General features: G+C 40.3%; 1 protein-coding gene and 1 pseudogene across 3 annotated transcripts in view; one reads left to right on the top strand and one right to left on the bottom strand.

Annotated features, from left to right (window-relative positions):
* Positions 1-13,191, bottom strand: part of ARHGAP18 (Rho GTPase activating protein 18) — a 161,692-nt gene that overhangs the window by 104,884 nt on the left and 43,617 nt on the right. The gene's annotated exons all lie outside the window — the stretch shown is intronic.
* Positions 3,912-5,022, top strand: LOC107181597 (annotated as a pseudogene).

Genomic DNA, 13,191 nt, shown 5'->3' on the forward strand with positions numbered 1-13,191 from the left:
CTGAGACAAAATGCATGGCTTTCTTCTCCCCAGAGAGGCAGGTTGTCCAGGGAGTCAGGCAGCCTGGCAGGACCTCTTTCTCAAGACAATCCCATCATGTCTGGGTTCCCCAGCAGCACGGGGTTCATACATCCTTCCCCTTTCCTGCACTGGGGCTGCAGACGTAGCACTTTGGGAAGATCGCTCCAAGCAAACCATTTTTCCAGGCACAGGGGCAATGGACATAATGTCAAGAATCTATAAGGACATGTCAAGGGGCTTAAAAAGGTACAGAATCTTGGGAGACAACTAGGAGAGCATGCAGTCCTCACCCAAAAAACTCCATCTGGTACAGCAGTGCAGGGTGGCATCCCTCTGAGAGAGGGGCGCTTGGAGTGGGCACAGAGTGCTATTCGTGCTAAGATTAGCCATTTGTGGCAGCAGGACATGTCATTCAGGGACACCTTGGCCTGGGAATCAACTATTTATAAAACGGGTCTAGGTTTAGGACCAAGAATAAGGCAATTCCCCAACCTTTGGCCTCCTGTCAAGTTCCAAATTACTTTGCCTAAAAGTAGGCAAGCTCCAGAAAGAGCTGTGGTGAGTTGATCACTTGGTTGTCAGCTATAAACTGAGAAATCTATTTGCATTGAAAAAATATCCATGGCTAAGCTCTGCAGCACCCAGCCAGCCCTCACTCACCACCTTCTTCAATCACCTTCTTCAACATTTTCTGTAATTTAATGAAAAGCGCTTTTGAACCAGCAAATAAGCCATTTTATTTTGATACTTTTGGGTGTGTGGTAGGCTAAGACTTCAATGTTGTTGTGGCCCCTAAAGTATTTGAATGACTTTATTAAGTGGACAGAGTTGTTCGGTAGCTAGTGTGTGACATCTCCACACTTGCACAGCAGAACAGAATTGCTTATTTAGATTCCAGTGGGAAGTTCTCATGCAACAGAGAAGGAAGGTACTGGGACTGTCTAGTTAGGGAAGACCTGCAGGCGATGTAGCTTCACAGCTGTTTCACTGTACTGTTTCAAGAGTTAAATCTGACTATTCAGCTTTTGTAGGAAAATACAACCGTCAAATGTCAATGAGGGTGGTGGTAGTGGTGACAGCAGTATATTTTAAAGGTATATCTTGTTACTGTGTCACATGGGAGATTTTTAATGCATTTGAAGGGTTTCCAGTTTATAAATGCCAACGAGTAGAGAAAGAAGAGGGGCCCCAGACTAGAGCTCTCTCCTCCATCCAGTATACAGGTACCTTTACTTCTCCATCAGCTCCTGTGGCCCCACCACAGCCCAGATTGCTGCTCTGAAAGAACCAGGTGACAGCCCTAGCTGGTTTGATTCAGTGGATAGAGAGTCGGCCTATGGACAGAAGGATCCTGGGTTTGATTCCAGCCAAAGGCACAGGCCCCGGTTGCAGGCTTGATCCCCACTAGGGGGCGTGCAGGAGGCAGCTGATCAATGATTCTCATTATTGATGTCTCTCTCTCTCTCTCTCTCTCTCTCTCTCTCCCTCTCTCTCTCTCTGTCTCCCTCTCTCTCTCTTTCTCCCCCCCCCCTTCCTCTCTGAAATCAATAAAGATATATATTTTTTTAAAAGAACCAGGTCACGGCCTTCCACAGCAGATCCTTCCCATGACCAAGGCCCCACTGCTATTCACACCCTTGCTTTGAATGCAGAGAAATTGAAGAGAGATAACAGCAGCATCTAGGCCTCTCAATAGAATGCAAAGGACCCCCGTTCAATCCAGAATTGATCCGCACACAAGCTGTGTGACCTGAGGCTGTCTGTTCCATGTATGTGAGTTTTCTCTTCTTTAAGACAGACAAGGATAGTAATTCTTACCTATGAGGATCAAACAAATTCTATTTTAAACATTGGAACATAGACAGTACTCAATAAATATTTGTTTTTCTTTTCCTCTATGATCTAGTTTGCCCCAGTTACATGAATAGCTGACCACAAAATGCCAGGAGACTCCTCAGGACCACACCAAATTATTTACCAAACGGCAAAGAGAATTTAGTAAAACTATTTATTACTTTGTGGCAGTAAATGGTATCTTGGGGCCTGAAAGTAGTGAAGGTGATCTCCCAAAGTGCCGACTTTACCAGCAGCACCCTGCTCAGAACCCAGATTGGATAGCCTTCTCGCAATACCAAAGAGAGCGGAGTTTTTATTGCTATAAAAGTGAACACAAACGACCAGACAATCGAGCACTCCGCTGTAGTTTATCTTGCTCTGTATCTACTTCTAGAAACCACATTCAGTTTACAAAAGTTGGAAACAAATAATTTCTGTGAGTGACAGAGCGGGGAAGACGGACAGCAGACTGCCCAGGTTCAAATCCCAGCTGTGCCACTTTCTAGCTGTAGGACCTCAAGCAGGTCACTCCAGTTCTGCAGGTGTCAACTGGGGATATCACCTACCTGCCTGGGTTGTTATGAGGATTAAATGAGTTAACATCGCCTCTAACTTGCCTGAAAACCTATGTTCTGAAAATAATAAAATAAAATAAATTTAAAAACACTGAGGTTGTCCTATTCTTTTAAATGGAAAAAGTCACATACTACATGACTACCCAAGACCCTCAACCAGTTTCCTAAAACATAACACACAGCAAACCTCCAACACATAATCAACAAATGATCATGTTGACTGCAAAATGCTTAGAATGCTGCTTATTGAAGATCAAGAACTAGTGACATTACATGTTGTTTCTGGGCAGTGACATGGCAGATGTCCTTTGGGCCAACACTGTGTATGTTTTCACAATGTCCACAACATACTAAAAAAAATAACTCGAATTATTTCCCCCACATTTGTGTTTAAAAATTCGTACTGGGTTTGCAGGCATACATATAGATGTTCCCTCCAAAAGAACATAAGCTGAAAATTGTCATATTAGAAGACTTATGTGCTGTGAGGCTTGGGTATTAAAAAGTAAACAACATTCTTACTGTGGAAACATGTTCACTAACGGGAGACCCTGCAGGGAATGCCTGTATGAGTGAAATGGATGGTGGCCAACAGAAGAAGGGCAATTTAACATTAACAACTACTAAAAATATGTTCCTGATTCCAAATTATGCAATGTTTCTGCAGATAAAGAGAAAGCAATATTTTCAGATTTCACGAATCGTGTTCCCTGGAACATCAATAATAAGTGTTCTTTAAAAAAATAAATAAAAGGCTCCTAGGAATATGTTTCCTGCCACAAAATTTTTTAGGAATTCATAATACATGCTAAGATATTACATGCTACAAGAAGTCCTGCAGGAAACTTTGTTTACACCAAAACATTAGACCACAAAGCCCTTTTCTAATAGAACACATAGTAACCGTGTTCCACACACAGTTTGGGAAACAAAGATCTAACAATTTGGCTTATTGTTTGAAGAGATTTTGCTTTAAGCAGATTAACAAACTCTTAAGCTTGACTGAAATCTATAGAAAGCTATTAGAATGGGCCTTTCGTTTTATGGTTACCTAGCCTGGACTGTGATTTCAAGCTTCAGGCTTCAAACTAAGCTCAAAAGAGAATACAGTTGACTCTTGAACAATGGGCGGAGGAAGGGGAGAGGGGGCACCACCACCCCAACCCCAACAGTTGAAAATCGACTTATAACTTTTGACTCCCCAAAAACTTAACTACTAATAGCCTATTGTTGACCTGAACCCTTACAAATAACATAAACAGTTGGTTCACAAATATTTTGTATGTTTCATGTATTATATACTGTATTCTTACAATAAAGTAAGCTAGAGAAAAGAGAATCATAAGGCTCGCCTGTGGGGTTTTTTCCAAATTGTCACAAATCTCCAACAAATTTTCCAATATATTTATTGAAGAAAATCCACATATAAGTGGGCCTGCACAGTTCAAACCCGTGTTGCTCAAGAGTCCACATGGGAGCTGCTCTTGGCACAAGCATGTACGGCAAAGGCAAGAGTAACAGCAGCACTGTCCCGTCCAGCAGCCAGGCCTGGGAGAAGTTAGCACTCTATGTATATGAATGTCTGGCCCATGTGGGAGCTCAGAAATTGGCCCAAATGTTTTCATCAGAGATAAGGGGGGGGTGGGGACATCACATTAGGGGAGCCACCAGGATTGTTACATTCTTGGTGTATCTTGTGGGATCTCTACTGTGCAGCTCCAGAAAGACAGGAAACATGTGAACATTCAAGGGAAGCAAAAGCCTTCCATGATGATAGTGCTGCAGCAGCTCCCCAGTCCAGTGCCAAGGACCATTCCCCCAGGAGATGGCATGCCAGTAGGTCCTGTACCACCAGGGTCCTTTCAGCCTTTTATGTCACCTCAGTACCCTGGAGGTCCAAGACCCACAGTGAGGATACCTACCTAACCAGGCACTTGGAGGGGTCCCAGGAAGTCAGCCATCACATCCCAATAGAATGGGCCCAAATGGACAACAAGGACCTCCAAATACGGGTCGGCCAATGCCCAGAATGGCACCTCCAAGAGGAATGGTGCCCTTAGACCACAAAGCTATGGAGGTGCAATGAGATACCTACTAAATGTTTTAGGTGGCCCTAGAAGGCCTAGAATGAACATGGGTCCAGATGGTGACAGACCTTGGCCAAACCCAACAAATGCCGATTCAGTACCATACTCCTCAGCATCTTCTAGGAACTATGTAGGTCCCCTGGGACATGGAGGGCCACCAGGAACACCCATCATCCTAGTCCAGCAGATTCAACCAACTCTGCAGACAACATGTATACATTAATGAAGGCAGAACCTGCTAGACATAACAAGCCTAATTTTCCAATGGGCCCTGGGTCAGATGGACCCATGGGTGGAATGAAATCACATCACATGAATGGCTCTTTAGGCCCAGGAGGTATGGACAGTATTTCCAAGTTCTCTCCTACTTGGAATAGCATGACAATGAGTGTGTAATCCGTCACCAAGTCTCTGCATGAAAACCACAGTGAGTCAGCCCTTCACAGAACTACTAAGGAAGAAAATTATTCATCACACTGTACAGTTAAACAAAGGAATCTTAGTCACACCAAATCAACCTTTTTATTTCCTGGTCTTTCCTATTTTGTGAAGAAAGTGCTTTCCAATGTGATTCAAACAACTGCACAGAGCAGCATGTAAGAATTATCCTAAAACTAACTGCAAATAATTATCTGTGTATGTGTATGTGTGGGAAAGAGAATGTATTATATATGTGTGTGTCATATGGTCATATACACATGCATACATTGACCCACAGTACACTGTAAAATATTATCACATGACATCTTAAATAGAAATAAGTAGGGACTTTCATCCTATCCCTTTTTCACACTTACACTTTAATTTTTAAAAGTTGTTCCTGCCCCTCCCTGAACTATTTTGTGCTGTGTATATCACTGCTTTATGTATGTTATTTTTTAAGGTGAATTCAGATGCTATGGTTTTGTATATGTCTGCAATCATAGGTAGGAATAAAGTAGTTTGTTTGAGAGCTTTCATTAAATTGCATCTGATGCAAGTTATCCTAGTGAGGAGGAGTAGGAAGAGTCAACTGTAGTTTCTTCCTTTGCTTGCAAAATGGAGATGATATGATTATCAATCTGTACTATAGGAATGAAAAATATTTAGTGAAAATGTGGTTCTCTAAATGACCTAAAATCTGAGGAATTAAATCAACTGACAAAACATTACCATCATTCCAATAATTTAAATTGAGGCAGTAGGTTCTCACAAAAACAATGACAGTCTTAAACTGAAATACAATGTATTTTTTTTATTTTTTTTTATTTTTTATTGATTTTTTATAGAGAGGGGGGGAGAGGGATAGAGAGTCAGAAACATCGATGAGAGAGAAACATTGATCAGCTGCCTCTTGCACGCCCTCCACTGGGGATGTGCCCGCAACCAAGGCACATGCCCTTGACCGGAATCGAACCTGGGACCCTTGAGTCTGTAGGCTGACACTCTATCCGGTGAGCCAAACTGGTTAGGGCTACAATGTATTTTTAAAGAAATGTAAACATATTCTAATCTAAAGGTACAGTTTTTTAAAAATTCCCTTTTTTAAGGGAAACACACTCTCCTGGTCCCCTGGAGTTCAGAGGTTATCCTAGCCATTTATCTCTCTCCTTGCTGTGAAGGAAGTGTGTCAAGAAGCAAATACAGTTTAGTAATAGTCATAATAAAGCACAGGTTTGTAAACAAAGAAGAAAGGAAATCCTGCAGTGATGCTACTGAGGTATGAAGGCTCAATTATAACTGTTACCAGAAAACTGCTAAATATAATGCATGTACTGGGAGTAGAAAAACCAAGTAATTCAAATACTAATAATTAATTTTTATATAGCCTCTGGGATGTCTTCCAAAAGTACTCTATCATCTCAAAAATATCATGTACTCACAAGTACTACATTTGTGTCCAATAGTCCCTTAGCACAAATATCACTGGACAGATGTAAATAAATAAGGGCCTTTGGCAACTTTGCTGCTATCAAATAAAAGGAACATGTTCTTTGCAAGGAGTATCTCATTTCCCAGGACTCTATTCTTCCCAAATTCAAATTTACATCCTTTTTTGAAAAATATTTTTTAAGAATCAAGCATAAGCTTTTGGTGGAAAGAAAATAAAAAAGACCTAAATTAAACTACAAATAATAAGAACTCAACCCTTCCAAAAATATCAAATATCAACTCCCAAATATAGGATACGGAATCTATCTACTGCTAAGGATAAAGAAAAATTAGGGTAAAGAAAAATGCTCTTCTAGTGGAGAATTCTGAAGTCAAGCTCCAAGGAACGGAAGTTTCTGTATTACAGTAGAAGCTAGTAAACTCAGGAAAGGCAGATAAGGACAGATGCTTGTTGCCTACTGATAATGGCTTCCCTATGTGCAAGCCATTCCCTCACTCAGAGGTGAGACCTATTATTCCAAGATCTTGAATCTGAGTTGGCCAATAATTAGTTTGCCAATACATTATGGCCAAGTGGCACTGAGTAACTTGTGAAGCTAGGCCCTGAGAAGCCTGGCAGGTTCCACCCAGAAGTAGAATGCTCACTGTGTAGGAAGTCTGACTATCCTGATACCACCACGCTAGGAGGAAGCCCAAGCTGATCATGTGGAGAAGCTGTGCAAGCAGAAAGAGATGACCCAAAACAAACCCAGAAATAAGAAGCTTTGGTGACCCCGCCTCAGGCCTCTTTGCTTGATGGACCCCAAGAAAGAACTTGATTACTATATAATCCTTCAGAAGCAAGAAAGAAAATTATTTTAGACCACTAAGTTTTGTAGTAGTATGTTACACAACAGATAGCAAATAACCACCTTGACTTTCAAGATAGGGGTCACAAGGTCATGGTGCCTGGGCCAGATCTCACTTGCAGACAGAATTTGTCGGGGGGGGGGGGGGGGGGGGGGGGGGGGGGGGGTGGTGTGTGGGTTTATTTTGTATTCTAAAAATTCTAGCTAACATTTTCTACCAAAACCCAAACTTTTATGAGGTCTGTATTTTTCAGTCATCAGCTTCACTCATTTAATACATAATCTACCAGCCCTCTGTTCTTAAATACATGAACCTTTCACAAAGAAACCGGAGCAGCCCTAACCGGTTTGGCTCAATGGATAGAGCGTTGGCCTGCGGACTCAAGGGTCCCAGGTTTGATTCCGGTCAAGGGCATGTACCTTGGTTGCAGGCACATACCCAGTAGGGGGTGTGCAGGAGGCAGCTGATCGATGTTTCTCTCTCTTCGATGTTTCTAACTCTCTATCCGTCTCCCTTCCTCTCTGTAAGAAATCAATAAAAAATATATTTTTTAAAAAATTAAAAAAAAAGAAAAAAAGAAACTGGAGCAAAGGATTAATACACTATACAATTACATAAAATATCCAGTGTAATGACACTGTTTGATTATGCTATAATACAGAATGATGAGAAAATGCTACAATTCAAAAGAATTTTCGTCTGGAAATACTAAATCATATATATCCATGTTTTAAATAATAAGTAAAAATATTAATCATCAATTATTTAGTTTAAAAATATACATACAAATTTACTTCTACCTTGATCCAAATAACTTCTATCAGATGACAGATCATAGCTTTGACTGTATTATTTGGACCAGAGAGAAATAAACAGACACACACTCAGTAACTCTAGTAAAAACATTAATTATAGAATAAGTTGGTCGAGTTACATGTTTCTAGACCACCTATAAATAGCCAAAGTTCCTTTCAACTTTCAGTTGCCAATATCTTTCCTTACCCAAACCAAATCTCAATTACTCAACCACAAATTATTTAACATTTTATACCTCAAAAGAGAGAACCATGCCACAGCTTCCTGAATATGATACTGAAAAAGTTGTTTTAGAATCCATTTGAATTATGTGGGAAGCTCTTCAGAGCAGGAATTCTTACATTGATCTATTCTAGGCTTATCATTTACACCCAGCAAAGCCCTTCACAGCTGTTTAGTCAAAGTAGATACTTTTAAAAACAATTTAAAAGTTAATAAATTCCATATTTAAGTATCCTAAATGTCTATCTAACTTACCCAAATCTCTTTCTAGGTAGGATTTTAATTTTATGCTGCTCATCAACAATATATGATCCCTACTATTTGCCTCAAAATAGGGATGGTATCTGACAGACTTTAGCATGGAGAGATTCACCAGATCCCTACAGCCAAACCACCCAAACTTCAACATTCTTATTAATGTGAATCCCAGTATTTTTCTACACACTTCCAGTTTCATAGCAGCAAGATGTTAAGCCATTTATTTCCCAGTTTATTAAATTAATTACATCATATAGTTTTAATCTGACTCAACTAGGATAGCAAGACCATATATCAATTTCCACCTCCTTAAATTTTCCAAAATAAATGACGCATTTAGACATGCCTAATCCCTAATGGGAGACAGGCATATTTAGGAGCTGTGGAAGACGTGTTTATTGGGGTGTGCAGAGCTCCCTTGTATCACATTGTACTCAGAAAGATAAAACTAAAGGCAGCAAAGGACACAGCACCTTCACTTCTCAGTCCACAATGGTCCTGAGAGGCAACAAAGAAATATTGAAAGACAACCCTCAACTTAGTTGAAGATTTTATTTGAGTTTGAAACATTTATTTCTAAGAATGTTATTGGATAGTAGTTATATAGCAGCAATGCCACAAATAAATGGTGTTTGGGGTTTCTCTGGCTGGTGAACATAAATCTATTACTCCATAAAATGTCACTACTGAAGAATTTACAGCTCCATGGAATTTAAATATAATTTCTGCTATCCGCCCCCCCCCCCTATTGAATTCATTTCTAATTGGCATATGTCTCTCTTCTGCCTCCAGTTCAACTTCCTCTAGATACTCTCAGGGAAAAAGTCCCCAGTCGCTCAGGGAGGGAAGCAAAGAGACTGCCCTGGTGAGCCATTTGTAAGCAGAAGTTGCTGAGTTCATAGCAGCTTCAAGTACAAGATGTAGGGAGGGCTTTGGGAAGAACTGGCCAAGCAGACAGTTTCCTAGCTCAGGGCCCAGAGCGCGGTAGGCATTCAAAATAAATGTATCATGTATGATATAGATGAAGAGAAAAATCAACAGCTCCGTTTTCAAATGTGTGCATTAAATGGGAAAGGGGGTGGGGCACAGGGATCAGGGGAACTGGGTGGGGGAACACATCCCCCCAGATCTCGGCCATGGCTATCACACCCAGCTTAGCCCTGCTCCGTGAAACAGCACTTCTTGGTTATGAGATCAAGATTTGTTCATAAAGCACATAAACATGTTGTAAGGGCAACAAAGATGAAAAACTATCCTTCCTTTAAATACTTTAGTTATAGTGATTATTTTTACCTGTAAGAATTCAAATAAACCTAGTCAATTTGCTCACTGAAAGACATGAGCAAATAATTTTTTTGTTGCTCTACATGACATAATTTTCCATCTTATTAAGAGTACAAATGACTTAGAAATTTACATCTGCCCAAACTAAACTATGAAAAGCAATTCAAAATAGTCACCTGGGCCTAACATTCAATATTTTAAAGCCCTTCTTGGTATTCTTGGTCATCATTGAAATAAACATATTCTGAGATATTTTTATAACTCATTTCACAAATGTTATTTTTAAAATTTAGATGTTGCACTCCATGTGTATTAAAGCAAACAAATCAATCTCAAAAATCTGACAGCCCTGAATCATCATAGAAAATTGTCGTGCTTTATATCAAGCACTCTTCTAAGTGCACCACATGTATTAACTCATTCAAGACTCATAAACTCTTGAGTAAGGTATTATTATCCCCAGTTTGTAGAAGGAAAATAAACTGAGGCCTTACAACATTAAACAGGCTGTCCAGGACTCTGACCTGGAAAGCCAAGCTCCAAAGTCTGTGTGTGTAATCACTCCACTCCACTCCCTCTCACATTCATTCACTCGGTCCTTCATTCAAACTTTTATTAGCACGACAATTCTGGTTTGGTGAAATGTCTAGGGAAAATTTAAGATATTGTATTGAAAAGGATTTACAAAAATATTCCTCATCTGTATATTTTTTAGAAAAGCTTCCAAAGCCACATGTTTTATCTTTGTAATAATTAACTTTGTGAGGCAGACAAAGCATTGTTATGCTCATTTCATAGGTGAGGAATCAGATAAAGGTACGTTGTCCTAAATGGCTTGGCCACGATACTACCTCCCTTCTACAGGCTGCCCTACCCACCAACTACTTAAAAAGACCCCAAAGATCCCCAAATGGTCAAATCATGGGCTGTCTGGGGCAGCTCAGAAAGATTCACTGGCAAATATGATCCTCCTTCATAACTTTGAAGTTAGAAAACAACAATATGGGTCTGCTGGCTATGATATGTAAGACGATAAGGGAAACAGGGCTGAGACGGCCATTAAGAGACATGCTCAAGCTCAGAATGATGAGATGATTAGGCCAGTGGACTGAAGAATCTCAAAGAGAAAGCCCGATGCCACATGGCCAGTCACAGAGGGTAGAAGACCAGCGATGTTTCCTTTCCCTATGACCCAGATGCCTGCAAGAAACACTGTTTTCCCTAAAGACGCTTAAGTGTTCTTTGCAGCTAAAAAGCAACTACCAAAACACATGTGTAAAGGCAAGAACATTTCACACTTCCTTTTAACACAGAAATTTAGATACTTAGGGGACTTGAGTATGAGAAAGACTCCAGATGTAACACTGGTCACAGACATCTCCATGGTTTCTGTTTATTTCTTGCAAAAAAAAGAAGCGGGGGGCGGTGGGGTGGAGGATAAACTTGGCCAGCTCATAGCAACAATCATAGAAGTCAAATACTTGCAACAATAAAGATTTTTTAAAAAATAAAATAAAAAGAATTTATCTTCAGAGTTACCCAGACATCATCCCTTTTGCTCCCTCTGCCCTAACTCACTCCCAAGATCTTTATTCATCCCCACTCTCCTCCCATAAGGAGACTTCTTATTCTCTATCTCTTCTTATCAAAATAAAAATGTCATTAAATATCAATACCAATCAAAGGCAGCCAAGGGAGTGAGACCTCACTGATCTGTGACCACGGAGCACAGGGAACTTCCACTGCAGACAAGTGCAGCCTTGGCCTCTAGAATAGTGGGGTCTTTTTCTAATGTGTGAATGATGCCCATGGTTATGGCTAACAGGGAATCTATATCTATAAAAGGCTAATATGCAAAGTGTCCCCTCGGGAGTTGGACTGGGAGACCGAGAGTTCGATCGCTCACTATGACATGCGCAGACCACCAGGGGGTGACACAGAACGAGGAAGGCCCCAGCCAGCAGCCAGCAGGCCCCATTCAGCCCTGATCGCCAGCCAGGCCTAGGGACCCTACCCATGCACAAATTTCATGCACTGGGCCTCTAGTTTAAAAATAAGAGGTGGGGGGGGATCATTTTGCTGGTCCAATTGTTAAAAACTATTTAAGCCTAAATGCCATCCAATCCAATAGCAATCAATTGTGCATCATTAAATGCATTCATTTTTATGAGTTCATTTTGCTGCAATATTCTTGAAAGCCTGATAAATACTAAGAACTTAAAACATAAAAAGAACAAACATAAACCTTTAAATAAGCACAAGCCCCACTTAGAAAAGAGAGAGATACAGTGCAGGTGAACAAAGGAAGAAGTGGCCATGGGTACAAGGCAAAGTTTGCAGCACTGTTTTGCGGGGAGGCGTGTCTTGAGATTTATGAATCCTTACATATGAGAGGCATCAAGATAACATAAGTTCTTTACGTTAAGATAGCTTTAAACAGGCCCACAAAAATCACAAGCCTCACAGATGAGTGCAGTTAAAATTCAAATAACATAAATAGTAAAGGTAAGACCTGCCCATTTGGAATACTGGGTGTGTCTTTTCACAATTCAAGAGAAAAGTATAGATAAGGCTTCTAAACTATATGATAGAGAAAGTATGTTTCTATAAAAGCACTCCCATGTCATGAAGTAGAGGAGTAGGTTGATTCAGAAAACAGTAATCCATAGGTAGGTTAAAAATGTTTTGGTCACCAAATCCTACAAAATTAGAATGAGAAAACATGCCCTAAATTCTAAGGTTAAAAAAAATAAGAAAACATGTAACTTCCATATTGCATTGTAAAAAGTTATAACCATCCCTTCCTGCACCAAAAATATTCACAATTTCAGATAAAACACAAACTCAGAAGGAATAAACTACTCATACTTTAGCACATAGCTGTTTTTTTTTAAATGCTGTGACTTTGTGCAAAAACTTTGACTCATCAAGAACGACAATACCTTTTCCTTAAAGCTTCTCTCAAGATGTTTCTGAGTCGCATGTCCAAAACTGAGCTTCAGATCTTGCCCTGTCTACCTCCCTTCACTCTGGGAGTCTTCCCGATCTAAATCAATGGAGCTACATAGGCCAAGCCTTGCAACAGTCTTTAGTCTCATTTGCTCATATACCACAAACATCAGGAAATCCTACAAGTTCTACCTCCAAAATATTTCATGCTCACCACCTCCACTACGGAAACAACTAAAACCTTGGCCCAACAAACCATCACCTTACCCTCCTGAGTACTGTCTCTTCTTCTACAGACTACATTCAACAAAACAGCCAGAGGGACCTTTTAAAGCCAAAATGTGCTCTGTTTCCCCATGTTCAAAACCCTCCCTACTCACTGGCTTCCCATCTCACTTAAAGCAGCATTAAAAGCTCTTTCC

The sequence above is a fragment of the Myotis davidii genome, unplaced genomic scaffold, assembly GCF_000327345.1.
Source record: "Myotis davidii unplaced genomic scaffold, ASM32734v1 scaffold147, whole genome shotgun sequence".
NCBI lineage: Eukaryota > Metazoa > Chordata > Mammalia > Chiroptera > Vespertilionidae > Myotis > Myotis davidii.